Consider the following 24072-nt stretch of genomic DNA (forward strand, 5'->3'; position numbering starts at 1 on the left):
ATTTCCCTTTCAAATTCTGTCACAGTTATGTTCCTGAGCCCACAGAACATTTTCTCCTCTGGGTTTGCACTATGCTTTAGTAATTTGTGCTAATTCACATAGTTAATTCGATTATGCATTTTTTATGTGTCTTTTCTGGGTATTGTATCACTGAGGAATGCATGCCAGACCAGTGTCCTAGAACAATTCATACCTTTCCTTCAGATGTAGGTAGCTAGCATGATACAGATGCTAGTGGCTATGCCTAGTGCAGGATGAGGTCCTCAACTGAAGCCAAGGGTGAAGCCTTCAAGAAGTGCTTGCAGTTAAAAAAAGAATTTGAAGTAAATGACACATGAGGACTGATATTCTGGAAGGGGAAATAAGGATGCTGATGGTTTGTATTTTAATATATTTACCTTTGGCACCTGTAAAGTAATACTAAAATAATAGAGAAAAATACTGCTAACTACCTGACATTGCATTTAGACAACTTATTGCTTCAGTAGTTTGGTTTTTTCCTTCTATGTTAAGTTTGAAGAAGAACTAAAAAAAATGGCCTCAACATATTAATGTCATCAAATGTAGTACATACGTGGACTTTGAGGGTTATATCCAGAGGAGCCTGATTAGTTTTTTGTTTGTCTATAGAATTATGAATTTGATGATCATGAAAAAAAAAAAAGGTATATAACAATGGATCATTTGATAGCTATGTATCATAAAATTCTCATCTGTGTACAAATTAAAATATCTTTGGCTAAAAGCTCCATAAGTGCAGAATTACTGAGGGTATCATAACCAAGTGAAGAGAATAGCATGTAGAATCATAGTATGCTTCTGAGCAGCTGTCATGCTTCATTGCTGAAGTGGCCGTTTTTCAGCTGTGTGTAAGAGATACAGAGCTGCATTTCAAAGATGACATTTTATTACACACTTGCTTTCCCAAGCATAAGCGGACACTTAAGTACATTGGGGTAGTTTCAAACACCCCTTTATTTTTATCAGGGTTAATTGTGATGATATTCTAAATACTTGTGTATACTGCCGGAGTCTCAACAATTCAAAAAGTAGTTTGTAAAAAAGATGACTCTACATATCTGTACCTATGAATATGGAATTGAAAATGTATATATAAACATAGAATCTCTAGAAATTCTCTTAAAGGTAGCAAAATAGTCCACAAATAGGAATCAAAGTGCAAATTAAGTGTCAACAATTATAATTATTTATGAATCCTTGGAGACTTACTACCAGTGATCTCTGTTGACTGTTGCTTCTCTCCTGCTACACTTCCAAGCTTGGCCATCTCTGCTTACTTTTGTAGGTAAATGGAGAAGAAGAAAGAGGGTTGTATTTCCATTGGTTTGTGTATCTGGCTCTGCTCTTCTTTTCCTATTTCTCTTTCCAATTTTCACCTCAAATGCTCTTCTTGTGCTTGGTCAGTGATGATCTCTTGGTGAAGCACGGGGGATCAAGATTACATGTTATGCATATGAGGGATTATATAAAGTGTAATGCATTTAAATGTTTATTATAACACACTAAACCAACATATTCCTTGAGTTGGGGGTCAGAGTAGAATCAGCTGTAACAGCTCGGAAAATGTTAACATCCTTACTGGGCTTTACAAACTAATGCCTGATGAGATTGGCTCTAAAGAAGTGTCATACATTGCCCATAACTTAAACTTGTTCATCCTGGACTTCACACTTGATAAGCAAGGTATAAAATATATATTAGGAACAAGAGCACGTTTCAATCCACTGCAAGCATAGATCACTAGAGAGAATAAATCATAAACCAGCCAACTATGTTTTTCTCCTCCTGCTTCCTCTCCAAGCTCAATTAAGACTCAACATGTTTTTTCTTCTCCCTCGCTCCCTTTTATCTGCTCTCCTTCTCGTGTTTCCATGTCCTTCCCCCCATCCTCTTCTTTATCTGATGAGGCTAGTGCTGTAGGATAATGAGGTAATTCCTGGTAGTGTTGGAAGGCCCAGACACCTGGATGATATATTTCTTCTTCTATTCCAGACTGGGTCAGATAAGACCTGATTACCCTTGGGTATTTCAGTGGTATATGCTCAGGTTAAGTTAGTCCTTCCGGGACCCAATAAAGTTTCTGTGCACTGCAAAATATGCAAATGTCCATCTTTAGATACAGCAATTTTGGTCTGAAATTCAGATCTAGATGAATGGCTAGGAAATAGCCTAGATGTATAATGAACAGAAGTGTTTTAGGTTTGTCTTCCATCCCATCCAACACTTTACAGATGTCTAACCCCCGGCTCTCTTTCCTGGCATGGATCCAGTTCTGATTTGGCACTGACTCACTCTCCATATGCAGTGAATACTCCCCATCTAGTGAATTTTTAAATACAACTGCTTTGCATACACTGTGTAAATAAAATATTAACCCCCCAGCCCCCAAACTCAGCCCTCCCCCAGCAAAATTCTGCAAAAATACCATTCCCAAGACTAATTGTTTCCGCAGAGTCTAATCTAAATTAGGTCTTAAACAAAGTAGTTTCCATATATTTTTTAATTTTTTGTAGCCATTAGAATTGCATGATTATTTCTTAAAACATTGGATTAATTTAGATTCAATAAAGCAATTATATCCAGCAAAGGGATTAACAATTTAAGAGACATCCAAAAAGGCTAATTACGGGGCCAGTAATTTAGCTGACTGATGATTCAACTCAGATTCCCATTTCTTAAGCTTTTGTGGACTCACTCTCCTCCCTGGTGCTTTAATAGCAAGCTTGCATGCAAATACTTGCTTCTCTGTGACTGAGGCCTATGCTGCTTTGGGCCAAAATTGATTGCTGAAGTTACATGACTGAAATGCCTCAGGTAAAAAAAAAAAAAATCACTAAAAAGAAAAACATTCAGTAGACAGCTATGTAAAGTGTGCTGCCTGACAGTCACTAATGCTCCCAGGATGGAAGAGGTTCTGCAAATAAGGTCAATAGAATTAACACTCAATTACCCCTTAAATATCAAAGAGGGTGCCAGGCATAGTTCTGACAACATTTGGGGATGATCATAATTGCAAGCCACCTGCTAGATGAGCATATGTGGTTAGATGCTTTTCCTCCTTAGAGTAACTTCTCATCAGCTAAAATTATGAGCTCACTCAGTCATGTTTCGTACTATTTAAGAGCATGGATGGCCATATACTGTGTACAGTCCCTTCTCCTTCTTCTTGGTTCAGATCTCCCTGCTGACATAAACTGTCACTGCTCCACCAGAGTTGGTGGAGTCCTAAGGATTTAGGCCAGCTCAGGTCACACTTGTTTATGGAGTCAATCAATAAACACAGAGACAATGTAAATCCCTTTGTGTGGTGATTAAACAGGTAGTTTAAATTCATTTAATGCATATCACGATAGATAGTGCCACTCTCATTTCTATAAAACACTGTGGTTTAGGTTCTGACACAAAGCCTGTTGAAATCAAGGAGGTTTTCACTTAACCTCAGGGGGCTTTGGCTCAGAACCACAGTCCAACTGTTGTGAAATACACAATTTATTTCTAGCCTTTTGTAAAATTGATTCCAGTGGTATTTTCCCTTATTTAGCCCCTAAATCTGTTTGGTATCCCATATTTTCTCTTTGAAGAAAAAAAAATCAAACAAGAGAAAGCAGGATTGCAAAGTGTCTCTGAAGGAGATGTCACACAGTCATTCATCCATTTACTAGCTCAGCAGTACAAAAACTGACTCATATGTTTCCCTTTTTCAATTTTCATTGTCCTCTCCCCACTCTCAGACCTTGCTATCAGACCCAGCAAGTAACTGATATTAAAGACCACCTCTTGCCTTTCAAAAGGGGAAGAAAATATTACCTTTTTTCTTTCCTTTTTTTTTTTTTTTTTGTGATTGTCCCAGTTTAGTCCCTAAGTCTCAATGGGGTTGTGCAATCTGAAATTTGACCTTTTCAAATTGGGTTTGAAGAACGAAGAACAGCAGAAACCCCTTTCTTCACTTTTTTTGTTCATATGCTTTGTGGCTTGCAATCCTACAGTATCCGAGAGTTCAATTAGGCAGCATGTAATTGACAGGTTGCTGAGTTAAATAGCTGGGATGGGATCATATACTTAAAATAGCTTTAAAAGAAAACCTGTAGACAGACAATCTGTCAGACAATCTTTTCAGGCACTTGGAAAGCCCCTATTTTCCTAAACACTTGCCCTGTAAATGATCTGGAAGTCTTGCACATAAAGTAGTTTAATATAAAAGATCGCTTGGAGGCAGTTAACATGCAAACATACCCCTTGATTTAATATCTAGGAGGCATTTTTTGAAGTTTTTTTTCAGAAGTATTGTTGTTGCTCGTTATGAGTGTGACATCACTTCCCCTGACCTAGTGATATGTGTACTCTCTGTACTCTGATTTTTACCTTCTTTAAGATCAAAGCCTTGTTTCTTCTGAATTCAAGCCCACCTTTCCTTTTGCTCTGTTCATTTCCAATATCTAGAGGAAAAATTTACCAACAAAGCAAAGGAAAAAGAAAGGCAAAAAAAATTTCCTGTCTTTCCCTGTTGCTAGACTCTGCAATTTGTCAGGTTGGATAAAACTCCCCTATTTTCTTGCTGCTGTACTGTGGTAGAAATCTCAGTTCTGAAGCCTGTGTATGCCAGGAAAAATAGGAAAGAATGTCTTGCTTTTCGATTCTTGAAAGAATGTCACTGCATAGTGTACAATTGTCCATTTTTTTCCCCCACATTTACAAAAATTAGGCTTTTAAGTCGAGAATTTCAGGAGTGAAGAATAACTTTTGAGTACTCCAACATTTCAGCTTAAGACAACTTATAGAATCCCTATTATCACAAAGAGCCTGATAGATCAGAGGCTGTAAAAATAGAGCAACTGTTTTTACTTTGGCTTTTTTCCCCCCCTTTTAACAAAGCTGGAAAGTATAAGCACTCTTTTCCCTTTGTATAGCAGCTCACTAGTTGGAGCTTTTGACCAGCATGCAGAAAACCACAGTTTAGTTCCTTAGTTCCAGGGATTTAAATCCGTGTTTCTTACCTTTGAAGAAAGTGCCCTGTTACTGCTCTAGTCTGAAGAGAAGACACTCTCTATCCCTTCTTTTAAAGCTGTTCTACCTACAAAACCCCTCCAGGACTCACTGAGCCAGAGGAGGGTTGGATGCTTCCCCCACCAGTCAAGGTGTCACTTGGGAGGAGACCCTCCTTAAGTTCACCTTTATGAGTGCTCCTCTGGAGCTGAGCAGGATGGCTTCAAATCATCACCAGCAGAAAGGGGTAAATTGGACCAGAGCTTTCCCAGATCCAGTGACTGCTTTGCATGCAATGCGATATATTGTGTATGATGCCATGCTCCTCATGAGGTTCTGTGTTTTTTAATCCTGATCTGGAGCTTGTAAAAACCTGTAGAAGGGTGGGATTTAGTGGTGGCATATCCTTGCTCTGAGCATTTCCTATCAGCTAGCTCTGAGCAGATCCTCTTTAGCATGCTGTTTTTGTGATGATTTCACACTGTCAGGGAGGAAGCAGAGACCAGAAGATCAGAACACAGCCCTATGTTTTTTTGTAAATCAGAGGTGAACCCACATCTTAAAAGCTGCCAATGGTTTTGATATCCCCTCTGAAAAAGCATATGCAACAGCAAGAATACTTAGACAGAAGAGCAAGAGGTATGGCAATAAATATGAAACAGATCTCTATGTGAACATATACTAAATGATTAAGACCTTTTATTTAAGAGAAGAGACATTCAATTAGAGGCAGTAGGGATATGAGAGGGCTAGAAAGTCATGAACAGAGAAGGTGATGGGGAATCATCTTCCACCATTTTTTACCATACAAGAACAAGTAAAAGTAGTGAAATTACCATGTAGCAAGAAGCAGACAAAACAATACATGGTACTTTTTAGCACAAAGTGTTACGGAGACCAAAAATATAAGTGGATTTAATATTTTTTATGTATATATATGCGCACATACACTCCCCCCCATATATATATAGGTACCTATTACATATGATTGTCGTGTTTCAGTCTTCAGTAGAGGAAGTTTCTAAACCTCTAGTTGCCAAATGCTGAGAGGACATATCAAAGGATTACTCTTGTACTTGATCTGTTTGTCATAGTCTTTCCTAAGCAGCTCATTTGCTCTTTGCGACCCTCCGTTCCCCCCTACACACTGTGAAGAAAACTGAGTCACGTTAGAGCAGGTTCCAGGTGCAGCATGGTAGGACACCATGAGAAGAAGCTAGCACAGACTGCACCTACCAATATTGTGAAGACCTATCTTTAGAAAAGACATGGGAAATCCACAAATTCAGCAGGCATTAAGGAGAACTGAGTCTGCAGGGATTGAGGCTGAGCTGAAGAGCCATTCAAGCAGTTAAGTTGTAATAGCTGAAGAGAAACTCTGCTCTTAGAAAAACAACCTTAGGAAGATTTTTTAGGGCAAAAGACTAAGTTTCTAGCACTCTGTGGTAACTGATGCAATATAGAAGCCAGGGAGGATGCATACTATTACTTTTCTCTCTTTTTTTCTCAATATCATAATCATTTGCTTTAATATTTTATCTTGATAATATAAATAGGATTCATTCTTTTTTCTCAGTCTTACCCAGTAATCAGGGTGGTCTTTGAGTGAGCTGATAGGTGCAGGGAGTTATGTTCCTTGGGAGAAGTGAGTGCAGTATTCCTGCATCTTAAAGGATTTTGGAAACTGAGCTCCTTTTAGAGACATAGAGGTACTCTCCTGCTTGCAAGTTGACCATATTCTCTAAACAACTGGTAGATTAATGAGGTAACATTTGTCTCCAAGATGTGTTTAGCTAAAGAGCTGATTAGGTGTAAGTCTAACTTTCCTAATCAACACAGCAAAGCATATCGTGCTTGAGACTTTTTCAGATATTAAATTTTTGAAACTGATACTTTTGAGACAAGAGGAGCAGGAATATAGGGTGAGTATCTATGACAACTCTTTGTATTTCTCTCTCTGCAATTTAATGTGATATTATGATATTAACAGCTTCAGGCCTATGACAGCTTTCTGTGTGGTACAGAATGAGTTAGGAAGGTCCCAGTATGACATTACAAGGAGATCTACAAGGAATTATAAACTACATCAGGCAAAACTTCCAAGAAACTCAATACAAACATTCCCCAACTCTTCCTTACTCAATAAACCCACTTATGAGATAGTACTAATTTCCAACAGACTTGCAGGAAAATATGCATGTGGCTTCTTCTGTAACCTGAGGACTGGCATAATCTCAGCGAGAAATTATTTCATTTTCTGTAGAGGATTACTTACATGATGTTACAGAGCCCTTAGTGAGCGGGAAATTCCCAGCTGTCCAACACAATGACTTGCAGTTTCAGGAAGGGTAAAGAAAAAAAACCGGGTGGGCAATTTTTAGTTGTCTTTAGTTGGATTTTTTGCTTGTTCTGAGTAGAAGAGAAGATGATACTATTGAAGAAAAACATGAAATATATAAAGATTATGAGTAGTTTGTTTTCCATAACTGGCAGGGTTTAAACTATGTCCTAAAATATTTTTCTCATTCTCTTAGTGTGTTCCCTAGTGCATTCTTCACTTACTGATGGTATTTTTCATCACATGGTGTTATTTCTTCCAGAGGACTGTGCCCTAAACCATTTAGGCAATTAATATAACCCTGCCATGATCAAAAGGAGGAACTAAACCCCCAGTTTTTTGAGTCTTCTAGAAGTAAATGTCTGACATATTTTCCACTTTTGACCCATTTATGTCTGGCTTGCTTTGGGGAAATCAAGTCAATGTAATGCCCCCAACCAACCCCCTAATCCACCAAAACCTCAATCCCTAAAAATTAAGATTTTACTTATCTTGGCCTAAAACAAGCATTTAAAATTTGTTAAGTGAATTTCACACTAAGATGCTTCTCTCCTTCTAGCCGATTATTAAGAAAACCTTTTGGTATCCATCCCCCACTACTGCATTGCAAGCATCTAACAGTGCAAACATTGCATCCAGAGTTCATAGACAATGTGAAGGAACAAGTGGGAATCCTGATGAAAGGAAAAGATTATCTTGTTCCATACCAGGGACTCTGATACAGCCACTTGATTTGTTTGTTCCAGTTTGCACATCCTATGTACTGTAATAGTAAAAAGGAAAGCTACTTTATGTTATCCTGCCTGCAGCTGGAGCATTTGGGAAGAAAATAAAAAATTATACTTTCCCCTAACAGAAAGGGATGAAACACAGGTAATAAGCAAGTAGGGAGTTGGGGCAGTAGTGCAGGGGTCTGATCTGCAACAAGGAGCAGACCCAAACCCAGCGTTTAGAGGTGATGAAGAGAAGAATAATTGTCTGAGCACCAAGTGATGTATAGTCAGTGTAATGCAGGAAGTCACTGAAACTTGCTGGTTTGCAAACCAGGATTGTCCAAAAAAATCCCTAAGTAAAACAAAACACTCTACAAAAGCATCCCCTTCAAATTCTCCCTGTGAAGGAGTGAAATAGTTTTCAAAGCTTTTCTTTTACCTGGGTGTTTTGTCACCCAGCAAATCTGAGTAGTGTCCATTTAAAGAATATAGTTATATTTTGTTATTGTGGGGGTGAATCAAGCTTAGTGTTAGAGGCTGGAGTCCTGTTGGTATCTTCTAGCAAGTTCCTTTGCAAGGCAAAGGGGAGAGTCCCATAACACATCCCAACATCTATAAGAGTCTATTTGTCAGCATTACTGTAAAGACTGCCTATGTCACTTTTCTACTGAAAGTTTTGCTCCATCACCATTTACCAGACTTTCACATTTCTCATGTCCCTATTATGAGGCAAAGTTCTAGTTGTTTGTTGCACTTGTATGTGCTGAAGGTTAAATACATTTCAGCTGTAGTTTCTTCATCAATCCTCCTGGTCAAGGGAAGGGGTTTGAAAGGGCCAGTTGAATCTTGTGAATCAACAAATGGTTATGGGACTGGAGCCACAGCCAGGGGTTCAGCTAGTTAGACCACGGGATTCGCTTTGAGAAACCTGATCTACTGGGAGCTGTTGGGGTTCATCTGTCACAGATGGGGAAGAGCTTCTTCAGTCATAGTCTTGCCAAGCTGGTGAAGAGAGATTTAAACTAAAGTTGCTGGGGGATGAGAACCTTAATTCATCCCACTCCTCCCAGTTTGATGCCAGTGCCAGCAATAGATGACCAGAGCCTAGAGAGGGATCACAGGTCAGCAGAAGAGCACCTGAAGAGCAGCACAAAGGAATTCCAGCCACTCCAGCTGGTAAGTCAGCTTCATTGGGGGCCCAACTTAAATGCCTCTATGTAAACACATGTAGCATGGGGAATAAACAAGAGGAGCTAGACATGAGTGCACACCCGCAGGGCTATGATCTTATTGGCACCATGGAGATGTGGTGGGATGGCTCCTATGACTGGAGTGTTGGAATGGAAGGATACAGGCTCTTTAGGAAGGACAGGCAGGGGAGACAAGGAGGTGTGTGTCACCCTTTATGTCAATGACCAGCTGGAGTGCATGGAGCTCCACCTGGGGATGGATGAGGAACCAGCCTATGGGTCAGGATTAAAGGGAGGGCAGGGACAGGTGACATTGTAGTGGGGGTCTGCTACAGGCCACCTGACCAGGAAGACTGAGCGGATGAGGCCCTCTGTAGACAGATAAGAGCAGCCTCACGTTCACAAGCTCTCATCCTCATGGGGGACTTCAACCACCCTGATATCTGTTGGAAGGACAACACAGCAGGGCATAAGCAATCCAGGAGGTTCCTGGAATGTGCTAATGATAAATTCCTTCTCCAAGTGATAGAGGAACCAACGAGGAGAGGTGCTATGCTGGACTTTGTTCTCAGCAACAAGGAGGGGCTGATGGGGAATGTGAAGCTCAAGGGCAGCCTTGGATGCAGTGATCATGAAATGGTGGAGTTCAAGATCCTCAGGGCAGCAAGGAGGGTGCACAGCAAGCTCTCCACCCTGGACTTCAGGAGAGCAGACTTTGGCCTCCTCAGGGATCTGCTTGGTAAAGTACCATGGGATAAAGCCCTGGAGAGAAGAGGGGCCCAAGAAAGCTGGTTAATATTCAGGGATCACTCCTCCAAGCTCAGAAGTGATGTGTCCCAACAAAGAAGTCAGGCAAAAACACCAGGAGGCCTTCATGGATGAATAAGGAGCTCCTGGACAAACTCAAACACGGAAAGGAAGCCTACAAAGCAGGGAAGCAAGGACAGGTAGCCTGGGAGGAATACAGAGAAATTGTCTGAGCAGCCAGGGGTCAGGTTAGGAAAGCTAAAGCTCTGATAGAATTAAATCTGGCCAGGGACATCAAGGGCAACAAGAAAAGCTTCTATAGGTATGTCGGTGATAAAAGGAAGACTAGGGAAAATGTGGGCCCTCTCCAGAAGGAAATGGGAGACTTGTTTACCCGGGACATGGGGAAGGCTGAGGTACTCAACAACTTTTTTGCCTCAGTCTTCATCAGCAAGTGCTCCAGCCACACTGCCCAAGTTGCAGAAGGCAAAGGCAGGGACTGGGAGAATGAAGAACTGCCCACCGTAGGAGAAGATCAGGTGTGAGACCATCTAAGGACCCTGAAGGTGTGCAAGTCCATGGGACCTGATGAGATGCATCCGCAGGTCCTGAGGGAACTGGCGGATGAAGTGGCTAAGCCACTATCCATCATATTTGAGAAGTTGTGGCAGTCTGGGGAAGTTCCCATTGACTGGAAAATGGGAAACATAACCCCATTTTTAAGAAGGGAAAAAAGGAAGACCTGGGGAACTACAGGCCAGTCAGTCTCACGTCTGTGCCTGGAAAGATCATGGAGTGGATCCTTCTGGAAACTATGCTAAGGCCCACGGAAAATAAGGAGGTGATTGGTGACAGCTAACACGGGTTCACTAAGGGCAAATCATGCCAGACAAATTTGGTGGCCTTCTGCAACAGGGTTACAGCATTGGTGGATAAGGGAAGAGCAATGGATGTCATCTACCTGGACTTGTGCAAAGCATTTGACACTGTCCCACATGACATCCTTGTCTCTAAATTGGAGAGACATGGATTTGACAGATGGACCACTCGGTGGATAAGGAATTGGCTGGATGGTCGCACTCAAAGAGTTATGGTCAATGGGTCAATGTGCAAATGGAGACCAGTGGTGAGTGGCGTTTCTCAGGGATCGGTATTGGGACTGGCACTGTTTAACATCTTTGTCAGCGACATGGACAGTGGGATTGAGTGCACCCTCAGCAAGTTTGCCGACAACACCAAGCTGTGTAGTGTGGTCAATGTGCTGGAGGGAAGGGATACCATCTAGAGGAACCTTGACAGGTTTGAGAGGTGGGCCCGTGCAAACCTCATGAAGTTCCACAAGGCCAAGGGCAAGGTCCTGCATGTGGGTTGGGGCAATCCCAAGCACAAATACAGGCTGGGTGATGAGTGGATTGAGAGCAGCCCTGCAGAAAAGGACTTGGGAGTGTTGGTTGATGAGAAGCGCAACATGACCTGGCAATGTGCACTTGCAGCCCAGAAAGCCAACTGTATCCTGGGCTGCATCAAAAGAAGCGTGACCAGCAGGTCGAGGGAGGTGATTCTGCCCCTCTACTCTGCTCTTGTGAGACCCCACCTGGAGTACTGCACCCAGCTCTGAGGCCCCCAACATAAGAAGGATGTGGACGTGTTGGAGTGAGTGCAGAGGAGGGCCACGAAGGTGATCAGAGGGCTGGAGCGCCTCTTCTATGAAGACAGGCTGAGAGAGTTGGGGCTGTTCAGCCTGGAGAAGAGAAGGCTCCGGGATGACCTTTTACCAGCCTTCCAGTACCTAAAGGGGGCTTATAAGAAAGCTGGAGAGGGACTTTTTACAAGGGTATGTAGCGATAGGACCAGGGGTAATGGCTTTAAACTGAAAGAGGGTAGATTTAGATCAGATGTGAGGAAGAAGTTCTTCACTGTGAGGGTGGTGAGGCACTAGAACAGGTTGCCCAGAGAGGCTGTGGGTGCCCCATTCCTGGCAGTGTTCATGGCCAGGTTAGATGGGGCTTTGAGTGAGCTGGTCTAGTGGAAGGTGTCCCTGCCCATGGCATTGGGGTTAGAACTACATGACCTTTAAGGACCCTTCCAACCCAAACCATCCTATGATTCCCTGTATATTCTGCAGATAGGACGTGGGGGTTTGTGGCATGTCACATTATGGACAGGTACTTTATACAATAGGTGCTGAAATTTCTTGCTGTGTTTGAAAACTTGAATTAATTCTTTAAATCATAAGGTTATTTTTGAACTCCCTAGAAACCTGAGCACTGCTAGAGCAAAAGTGAGCTGTAGACCAGGTGATCTGAAATGGCAGAGACCTCTGGATGAAAAGGATACTCAGAGCTGGCAGTGAGGGAGGAAGAAGAAAAGCTCTCACAGGGCAGGTCAGAGGACTGATTCACTGAGAGAGGAGTCAGATCACTGGATGACTCGGTGCAAATCTCACTTTTGTTCAGATACGTGTTTATACTTACCTTCACTTCAGTTATCTTCCTTCGATAAGTGAGTGGTGTTTAAAACTTAGGAGCATAACCAGCCCGTGAGAAATATTATTGCTGAAACTCTGTTCATAGTCTGCGTGTCTGTCTTTCACTCACGCTTGTCTCATTAGAGCCACTTGAATCCCCACCAGCCTGAATGAAACAGGAATAGGAGAATAGGATATTTTAAGGAGAAAACTATTGCACAGTAGACCACATAGCTACACTTTCATACTTTTACACAGGTCTATCCCCTGCTCTCACAATTTTACAAAGGTTTCCCCAGGTACCTCTCAAAAATGATGTGAAGCAAAATTTTGAGAGACGAAAAGACCATTTAACTGAAGACTTCCCTTGTGGTGAGGGTTGGCCAGTGTTTTAGTGGAGGCAATTTAATCTCTCCTCGACTGGTTATGGATTGACTGATTAATGCCCCCCTTTGTGCTCTCCTGTGGCTGCTGACCTCATCAGTGAGGGACTGCCACTGCTTCAGTGTGGCGGCGTGGAGCTCCCATCTGGGTTTAGCGACATTTAACACAAATGAAGAGCTGGAGTGCAGGACTGCTGTGGAAAGAAGTGATTTTGTCTTAATTCTTTTTTTGAGAGAGGTAGCACTGCCGGGCCCCTTCCATTGTACATGCTAGAGCACAGAGCAACTGTTCAGGCTATTGATCAAATGAAGAAATGCTGTCAGCCCCTTGAAGTCTGAACCATTAAAAGGGATACATATGGTAGGAGAATACAAGCCCAGCCATGCATGTCTCTAGAAGTCAGAGAGAGCCTCTTCTATCTGCACAGACCTTTTGAATTAATTTAACTTTTAGACATCAAAAGGTAGACAAAATATATAAACAGCCAAAATATCTGAAAAAAGTAATTAAATTATAAGAATGTATCATGTTACAATATTTCAATCACATTCCTGCCACATAGGGAGCCAGTCAGAAAATTCCCCATGTTTTACAACCCATTATATGCATTTTGCATTTCAAACTATTCTGTAAAACAACTGATATCCTGAAAAACATTCCAAAAATTAGATAAGAAAGTGAGCTTATGTGGTGGGCTTTGTAGCTCAGCAGCGAGAAGAGGTTTGTGTGGGTTTGCCCTACCTTAGGTCCAATTTTTAAGAGTGGTGGAAATGATTTCTGGAGCTGGATGGGCATGATTTGTCTACACCTTGTATGTGATTTTTTCTTACCTATCTTTGCAGTACCATTTCCTCTCTCTTCCATCCTATAGTCTCCATGTACATATTCCCAGCAGGTTTTTGATCACTTCACACAAGTCAGCTCCTTGTCTGTTGTACCTGCTGCTATTTTTCGGCTCCATTGTAGCTTGCTGTCCTCTTGTTGGGCTCTTTTACTTCCCTTGTCTGTCATCTCCCAGGTCTCAACTGCTGGGATGTTGTTGTGGTTTAAACCCAGCCGGCAACTAAGCACCATGCAGCCACTTGCTCACTCCTCCCCCTGCCCCCCAGTGGGATGGGGAAGAGAATTGAAAAAAAAAAAAAAGTAAAACTTGTGGGTTGAGATAAGAAGAGTTTAATAATTGAAATAAAATATAATAGTAATAATAATAATGATAGTAGTAATGAGAAGGAAGATAACAAAAAGAGAGAGAAATAAAACCCAAAAAAGACAAGTCGTGCACAATGCAATTGCTCACCACGTGCTGACCGATGCCCAGCCAGTCTCTGAGCAGCGATCTGCACCCCCCAGCCAACTGCCCCAGTTTATATATAGCAATGGATGGCTATAAGCTCTTCAGAAAGGGTAGGCAAAGCAGAAGAGGTGGTGGGGTGGCTATCTATGTTAGGAAGTGTTTGGACTGTACAGAGCTACATGATTGTGATGACAAGGTGGAGTGCTTATGGGTGAGGATGAGAGGGAAGGCCAATAAGGCAGATATTGTGCTGGGAGTCTGCTGTAGAACACCCAACCAGGTTGAAGAGACAGATGAAACACTCTACAAGGGGCTGGCAGTAGTCTCAGAATCGTGTGCCCTTGTTCTCGTGGGGGACTTCAACTTTCCAGACGTCTGCTGGAAATACAATACAGCAGAGAGTAAACAATCTAGGAGATTCCTGGAGTGTGTGGAAGATAACTTCCTGACACAGCTGGTAGGTGAGCCAACCAGGGGAGGAGCTTTGCTAGATCTACTGTTTACAAACAGGGAAGGACTGGTGGGAGGTGTGATGGTCAGAGGCTGTCTTGGGCTTAGCGACCATGAAATGATAGAATTCTCAATTCTTGATGAGGCAAGGAAGGGGGTTAGCAAAACCACCACTATGGAGTTCCAGAGGGCAAACTTTGGCCTCTTCAAGGCACTGGTTGAGAGAGTCCCTTGGGAGACGGTCCTGAAGGGCAAAGGGGTCCAGGAGGGATGGACATTCTTTAAGAAGGAAATCTTAATAGCTCAGGACCAGGGTATTCCCATGTGCCGCAAGTCAAACCACCGAGGAAAACTACTGGCCTGGCTGAACAGTGAGGTTTTGCTAGGAGTCAAGAAAAAAAGGAGAGTTTATCATCTCTGGAAGAAAGGGCGGGCAACTTGGGAGGAGTACAGGGATCTTGTTAGGTCATGCAGAGAGGAAATTAGAAAGGCAAAAGCTCAGCTAGAACTAAATCTGGCCACTGTCGTAAGGGAGAACAAAAAATGTTTTTACAAATATGTTAACAGTAAAAAGAATCCCAAGGAGAATATCTATCCTTTAATGGATACAGAAGAGAACGTTGCCACCAGAGATGAGGAAAAGGCTGAGGTACTTAATGCCTTCTTTGCCTCAGTCTTTAATAGGGAGACCAGTTATCCTCAGGGTACTCTGCCCCCTGAGCTGGAAGGAGAGGATGAAGAGCAGAATATAACCCCCTTAATCCAGGAGGAAATAGTTAGTGACCTACTACTCCATCTGGACACTCACAAATCTATGGGACCAGATGGGATCCATCCAATAGTACTGAGGGAACTGGTGGAGGTGCTTGCCGAGCCACTCTCCATCATCTATCAGCAATCCTGGTCAACAGGGGAGGTCCCAGATGATGGGAGGCTTGCCAATGTGATGCTTATTTGCAAGAAGGGTTGGAGGGAGGATCTGGAGAACTACAGGCCTGTCAGCCTGACCTTGGTACCGGGGAAGATTATGGAACGGTTTGTCTTGAGAGCACTTACATGGCAAGTCCAGGACAAGCAGGGGATCGGTCCCAGTCAGCATGGGTTTACAAAAGGCAGGTCCTGCTTGACCAACCTGATCTCCTTCTATGACCAGGTGACCCACCTAGTGGATGAGGCTGTGGATGTTGTCTACCTGGACTTCAGCAAGGCCTTTGACACTGTCTCTCATGGCATACTCCTTGAGAAGCTGGTGTCTCATGGCTTAGACAAGCGTACTCTTCGCTGGGTGAAAAACTGGCTGGATGGACGAGCCCAGAGGGTTGTGGTGAATGGGGTGAAATCCAGCTGGCGGCAGGTCACAAGTGGTGTTCCCCAGGACTCGGTGTTGGGCCCTGTTCTGTTTAATATCTTTATCGATGATTTGGATGCGGGGATCGAGTGCACCCTCAGCAAGTTTGCAGACGATACCAAGTTGGGAGGGAGGGTCAATCTGCTTGAGGGTAGGAAGGCTCTACAGAGAGATCTGGACAGGCTGGATAGATGGGCTGGCGCCAATTGTATGAAGTTCAACAAGGCCAAGTGCTGGGTCCTGCACTTCAGTCGCAGCAACCCCGTGCAGCGCTCCAGGCTTGGGGAAGAGTGGCTGGAAAGTTGGCCAGCAGAGAAAGACCTGGGGGTGCTGGTTGACAGCCGGCTGGATATGAGCCCGCAGTGTGCCCAGGTGGCCAAGAAGGCCAACGGCATCCTGGCCTGTGTCAGAAATAGTGTGGCCAGCAGGAGCAGGGAGGTGGTTGTTCCCCTGTACTCGGCACTGGTGAGGCTGCACCTCGAGTACTGTGTTCAGTTTTGGGCCCCTCACTACAGGAAAGACATTGAGGTGCTGGAGCGTGTCCAGAGAAGGGCAACCAAGTTGGTGAGGGGCCTGGAGCACAAGTCTTACGAGGAGCGGCTGAGGGAGCTGGGGCTGTTTAGTCTGGAGAAGAGGAGGCTGAGGGGAGACCTCATTGCTCTCTACAACTACCTGAAAGGAGGTTGTAGGGAGGTGGGTGCTGGTCTCTTCTGTCAGGTGGCTGGAGATAGGATGAGAAGAAATGGCCTCAAGTTGCGGCAAGGGAGATTTAGGTTAGATATTAGGAAAAAGTTTTTTACTGAGAGGGTTGTCAGACATTGGAATAGGCTGCCCAGGGAAGTGGTTGAGTCACCATCCCTGGAGGTATTCAAAAAGCGCGTAGACAAGGTACTCCAGAACATGGTTTAGTGGGCATGGATGATGGTTGGACTCGATGATCTTGAAGGTCTTTTCCAACCTAAATGATTCTATGATTCTATGACTCTATATACTGAATATGACGTCCTATGGTATGAAATATCCCTTTGGCTAGTTCGGGTCAGCTGTCCTGGCCATGCTCCCTCAGCTTCTTGTGCACCTCCTTGCAGGCAGAGCATGGGAAACTGAAAAGCCCTTGACTTGGATAAACACTATTTAGTAACAACTAAAACATCAGTATGTTATCAACATTATTCTCATACTAAATCCAAAACACAGCGCTGTACCATCTACTAGGAAGAAAATTAACTCTATCCCAGCTGAAACCAGGACAGATGTGCAGACACCTGGCTTGCTACCATTATACCTGTACTATGAGTGAGGTCATACCACACCTTTTCCACAACCACCAGGTGTATTTTGGGGACTATTCTATTTTTAGAATTTTCCACCGTCTTTTGCCGGACCTTATATGTCACTGCCATCCCATAATTCCTTCCTGTCAATTTAATATAAACATTTTTAAATTTGGCATGAGAATGTGTTGCCTTGTAGCTCCTATTATTTAAAAAGAAAAGCATTTTCAGCTCATTGTCACACCTGAAAACCCGTTTTCTATTCTATCTATAACGTCTTTGCTATCATCCAATTAAATAACTGCACTATTCAAGTTGGTACAACATTCGGGGATGTATTTTGCATAAAAAGCACAAATCAGAATTAATTTACAAAGTCCAATATGGTATTCTCATCTTGAGGTTGGACTCTCTCAGAGACAGTTACATACACCAAAGTGTCTCATGGTATCTTGTTACTATGGAAACAGTGATGCAGTACTGTTATGGGTGGAGATCTGTGACATTCAAAAGCACAGTATAAAACTGATACGCTCCATAGCTCACATTTTTATTCATCCTTAGTGCTATATAATAGCATAGCATCATAGTTGTGATAGTTATCTTGCTCATGTGTGGGGGTAAGTAATATCATGTGGAAGAGGAAATAATAAAAGAAAGGAAAGTTTGAGACTGATTAGGGAATAAGGGATCAGACCTCCTGCCACTGATTTATTGTATGCCTTTGGAAAATACTTCTGAGGAAATCAGTCTGTGTCTCAGTTCCCCATCTGTAACATGCCCTCTTTTTCATTCTCTCTTTGTTTTCTTTATTTAGGTAACAAAGCTTTTAATGCAAGAATGCTTCTCGCTGTGGTATGGCAAAATTTTGGGAAGGTTTTCATTAGGCAACAGCAGTACAAAAAAGACATAATATGCCTACTGTAATAGAGCTATAAAAAGACTTTTGTGCTGTTAGAAGCAAAACATATTCCATAAACAAAATTTTTCACATGGTAGATGGCATTCATTCTCAAGGAGCTGGAATGGTCAATGGGATAAATACTTATGCTCTGTGGAAGTAACTAAGAAGAACAGAAGGCGATAATGCAATATGATTTGTAACCACAAATAATAACACTGCATTCTGAAGAACTTGATGAAAAGTTTGTGTGCAGGAAAACTCATCTGTATTTTTCTAATTATGAAAATTGGTCTAATGGAAGAACATAATTTTCCCCTACACAACTTGCCATGCTTATATCTGTAGACCATCCTAACTTCACCACCACAACTCCTCTAAATGCTTTTTAACATGGAAAAGAAGTTTCTAATTTTTTGCAAGTACAGATTTTGTAGGCTGAAGCTTCCTGTTGGAGCTGGTTGCAGATTGTTATTTTTACTGAGTAGGATATTCACAGATGTATTTGTTGATTTAATCTTCCTCATAGATTTTGTATTTTTAATGAAGTCCCTAGTTAGCAGATATAGAACAATTTATTGAGAGAAAGACCTATTCAATAAGAAGATATTTATGGAAAGATTACCCCCTTAATGAATGATTATATTTACTATTTACTCATTTGTATTGTCATGCCTAAAAGTGTAACCACAGGCCAAGCTGTCATTTTTCTAGATGCCAGACAAACACTGAATCTAAGGCAAGGGACCAACTTATGTGTTCCAGTGACTCAAACTTAGGAACTGCAGTATCAAAGAGGGGTTGAATGGCACAAAAAAAGGCATTTGAACTTCAGCCTCTCACTTTCCTTGCTACTGTTAGTTTACACCAGGTCTATGCCAGGTTTGTGTTTTCCTTGCTGATAATGCAAAGCCTTCATCTCCAATTTCTGTCAGTAATTCTGAAATGACACTCTTTGAAATACTTCAGTTGCTTTCTGCTATGGCACCTATGAATGAACTGATGACTGATGGTTAAAAGGATTGCTAGTTCCCTACATAAAGGTGTTGTGTTACCTTGAATTCAGGGGAGACCTTACTATCTATGCTAATCTTTTTTATTTAGGCCGCTTGTAGGTTCTCATGGAGTGTGTTCCACAACTATCAGATCTTTGACCATGCCCAGACTCTTCATTTCTGGAACACAGTCTGAGCTTTTTTTTCCCCCAAATTCCTCTTCTGGTGAAACTTGCCTTTTAAAAATACATAAGATTTTCTGACAGTCATTGTGAAAAATATGCAGCTGTGCTGTTTTGTTTTAAGTGGCTGTCCTACCTGTTTAATTATTATGGCTATTTCTCTCAATGGCAGCCTCCAAAAGGCTTAAAGAAAGTCCAGCTCAGCCTATTTAATATCAAAAGTTTATAGATCTCCGATTTAACACACAATTTTCTGCTTTAAATCCTAACCACCAAAATGGGAGATACTGAGAAGGACAGTGTGGTGAGGTTTGGGTGAAGGTGTGATGTGCAAAGGTGATTTTGATAAAGAAAAGTTCTCATGTTTGGGGGATGGGAGCAATCTATTACTGAAAGACTGCTGCTGTCCTGCATACCTACAAATTGCCCTTTGCACTGTGCTTTAGATGCAATAGATCCTCATTTCTAAATTTCATACAGTAGCTTATTTGTCACAGGAGGAGGAGTCAGTGCACTGGAGTGTTATACAAGATCTCTTGAGTTACTTCATTAAGCAAACCTCATGAAGTTCCACAAGGCCAAGGGCAAGGTCCTGCATGTGGGTTGGGGCAATCCCAAGCACAAATACAGGCTGGGTGATGAGTGGATTGAGAGCAGCCCTGCAGAAAAGGACTTGGGAGTGTTGGTTGATGAGAAGCGCAACATGACCTGGCAATGTGCACTTGCAGCCCAGAAAGCCAACTGTATCCTGGGCTGCATCAAAAGAAGCGTGACCAGCAGGTCGAGGGAGGTGATTCTGCCCCTCTACTCTGCTCTTGTGAGACCCCACCTGGAGTATTGCACCCAGCTCTGAGGCCCCCAACATAAGAAGGATGTGGACGTGTTGGAGTGAGTGCAGAGGAGGGCCACGAAGGTGATCAGAGGGCTGGAGCGCCTCTTCTATGAAGACAGGCTGAGAGAGTTGGGGCTGTTCAGCCTGGAGAAGAGAAGGCTCCGGGATGACCTTTTACCAGCCTTCCAGTACCTAAAGGGGGCTTATAAGAAAGCTGGAGAGGGACTTTTTACAAGGGTATGTAGCGATAGGACCAGGGGTAATGGCTTTAAACTGAAAGAGGGTAGATTTAGATCAGATGTGAGGAAGAAGTTCTTCACTGTGAGGGTGGTGAGGCACTAGAACAGGTTGCCCAGAGAGGTTGCGGATGCCCCATTCCTGGCAGCGTTCATGGCCAGGTTAGATGGGGCTTTGAGTGAGCTGGTCTAGTGGAAGGTGTCCCTGCCCATGGCATTGGGGTTAGAACTACATGACCTTTAAGGACCCTTCCAACCCAAACCATTCTATGATTCTATGAAATATATCCCTTTCTCACTCAGCTAAAATTTGTTAAATGATACCCTGCAATCATGCAGAGACATGTTTCTGATATTTTTATAAATTATTTTTAAATGCGAAATCTCTAATGCATCTGTTTTTCTTAATGGCTCATATTATGGTCCTGAAAAAGGCCATGAACTCTTGGCAATTCTACTGTGTTGAAAGAAAGGAAATATATTGCCTGGAGAGATAGGAGAATGTCTCAATTTAGAAAAAGCTGAGGGGCAGACCTTGTCTTTGTATGTGGTTATGTACAATATGTTCAGCACTTGGCATGCTTTAATAGGAGACCTCACCATACACTCTTCATTTTCTCCCCTTCTTTATTGCTAGGAGGTGAATTTCCGATGAAAGGTCAGGGGATGCATTTTTGCTGTTGAGCTCCCAAGCTGTGGGTGTGGACAATACAATCTACTTGACACTGATTCTGCTTTCAGCTGCAGTAATTACAATTTAAAGAAAATTAGAGTAACTTCAGTGATGTCACTGGATTCAGAGCAACACTGTCATGACTGTGCTCCTGTGGGGTGCCTAGTCTGCAAGCAGCCAAACTCTGGCTTAATTTCAAAGTATCCATTCTGCAAGAACTGAGCTGGTGTCTTTGGTGGTAGGTGGTTTCTTGTGCTTGATCCATCTCCACGAGTAAGCGCTTGGACCAACAACAGTACATTGCTGAGGGGTTGCTGACTCTCCTTCTCCAAAGAGCTGTGGAGCTTGAGCGGAGGTCTCTCAGCATAGCATTAAGAGACTGATTGTTATAACAGCCTTGGATTGAGCCTTAAGTGTCAGAGGAGACATATGCTGAATGTACCTGCAGGGTGTTTCAGTGGGACTCAGGAAATGCCATATTTATGTATTTATAGTGCTTTCCCCAACCTCTTTTTATCGCTTAAAGCCAAAGACATCTGTCCATCCTATCGCCTGAAGATGCTGTCTGTCTTATTTACAGAACTGTCATCAGTGGCAAAATGCAAAAATGTTGTGAGATAAAGTAGAACATAATTAACTTACCCACTTGAATAATAGCATAAACACCACAATCTTTCCTTCAGAACATGATAAGAGTTATGATAGGCTTGGAAAGAGGGAGGCTGAAAACAGGCTAATGAGTAATTTATATTTGAATCTAAGCCTCTGTGAGTACTAACAAAGATCAGGCTTATGCCAGTCTTTGAGAATTGTTTGTTTCACCAAACCTGTGGAAAACAATGACCCAAGATCCATGCAGCTCTGGTGCAAAATCTATCTCCTCTTCAGATTTCAAGTACAACTGTAGAGATGACTATTTGGCCCAGGCCAAAAATGAACCATCAGAGTTTTGGGACTTTGCTAAGTTTACTAGTAACTGCTCCAGAGGAAGAGTGGCCTCTGACAGCGCTGCTGTGCTGAGCACTCACCTCATTTTTCTTTCAGGTAATAGATGTAATGCCTTTTGAGCTTTTGCAAATCCATAGCACTTCATTACTAGACCAAGGCTTTGGTGACTAATTTGTTGCAACAATGAGGTGCTGCCTGAAAAAGTGCTTCTGAGGAACAAAGCAGCCCAAGTGAACAGCACTTGGCTGTGGAAGTTTTCTTTTGTCTCTATGGTATTCTATGCATATAGCTGGTCTGGTAGGAAATTAAGAGAAATCCAGTGACAGACGTGAAAGATATCAAGATTAACAGACTTAAAAATAAATAAGAGACTGTTCTTTATAGGACCTAGAAAACTTTTGGACTTACATTTTTATTGACATAATCAGATTCTTAGGACTTGAAATTTTAGTGCACTGAGCTGGGAGAGGTGGTGGTCTTATGTAGTGGTACTTTTATTGTCTCTCCAAAGAGCATCACTTTATCTCCTGATACTGTCTTTGAGATTCTTGTACACAAAATTATGTCAATTCTGAGGCACTTAATTTTGCAAGAACACTTTGCAAGACACTATGATCAGTGATATTCAGATCCACATACGGTAGCTATAGCCCAGCAAGGTATAAAGAAAATGAAAAGCTGAGGTAGTTCCTGGGCACTGACTTGTGCGAACCAATTGTTTTAAGTTCCTCTGTTGAAGTAGGAAACACTGTGGAACAATAAGAGTTTTGACTACTAAACAGGCTACCAGTATGTCTGTATTTATATCAAAATATAGTCTGTTTCTTTAGGATACAGAAAATTTCAGGTGTTTCGCATTGTCAGTCTGGTAGCAGCAACAAATTAATGTAAAGAAGACCTACCTATCTAATAAAGAGGGAGTTTATGTTATATTTCAATAGACTTGTAAAACAAATTGCACTGACCTTACACAAGAGCAGTCTTTGAAGGGCAGACTTTGTTCTCCTCCCTCCCTGTGCTAACCTCTTGAAGCAGTCATTAAATATTCATTCCAACAGTTATTCTGTCTCCAGTTTGGACTGTTTTGCCTTCTTGCGGGTGAGAATTTCTAGTGCCAGGAGTAAACTTTTTGTTGTTTTTGCGTATGGCACTTCCACTGAACAGTAATGAATGCAGAACACACTGAGTGGCAGGCTAAAATTTATTCTGGACCATAGGTTCCTGGGCCTTCAATTATTCTTTGCTATAATCATGTCCTGCAGTCTATTTCATGCTGTAGCTTCATTTGTGTGCCATGTGCCATCAGTGTGGCACAGAAACTCTGACTCAAAAGACCCCTGTTACTACCAAGAAAAATGATAAGCAGAAAATAAAAGGAAAAATGTGTTGCAGAGCTGATTTGAAATATAGATTTTCATGTATGGCTGCATGCCTTGGTTTCCTCTGGGTCTGGAAAAGGAATTACCAACACAGGGTGAGAAAACTTTGGTGTAAACTAGAAGCAAATGGAAATAAAAAGAAAAACTCTTAAGAGGTTCTCAGTCAGCCTTTTAAACTCAATATGTCTGTATATATAAGTTAACACTTAAATGTTTTCTGGACCAAACCTTGATGATTGTTTCTTAATTACTGTTGATGGATCATCTAGCAAACTGGCCCAAAGCTCTAGTCTGTACATCACCTTGCATATTTACTGATTATGACCTTTGTCAGATAGTCAGCACAATTTTTCTCCCTGTGATGATGGTAAATGCACTTTGGAAAATATTTTACATTATAAAAGAAAAAAATTCATTATTCATTATATCACTCCTCAGGAAAAGTATCCTGAGAAACAGGGTCTGCTCTGAGACACAATCACAGACTGCTCTCCAGAAGGAGATTGGGCAATGGTGGCTTTATGTCTTTATTTTAGGCTTATAGAACAACAGAAAGAAGAATAGTCATGTCCCCATAAGAAAGAGTCCAGATTTTTTGTTATTAAAGCCAGCCCCTATATCTATTGATAGCTTCTACAAGTCCTTGGCAAATCAGGTCAGGTGTGCTCCCACTTCATGTGAGAGACCTGCAGAAGATGTTCCCAAACCCAAAGCACT

The sequence above is a fragment of the Aquila chrysaetos genome, chromosome 3 (genome assembly GCF_900496995.4).
Source record: "Aquila chrysaetos chrysaetos chromosome 3, bAquChr1.4, whole genome shotgun sequence".
Lineage (NCBI taxonomy): Eukaryota > Metazoa > Chordata > Aves > Accipitriformes > Accipitridae > Aquila > Aquila chrysaetos.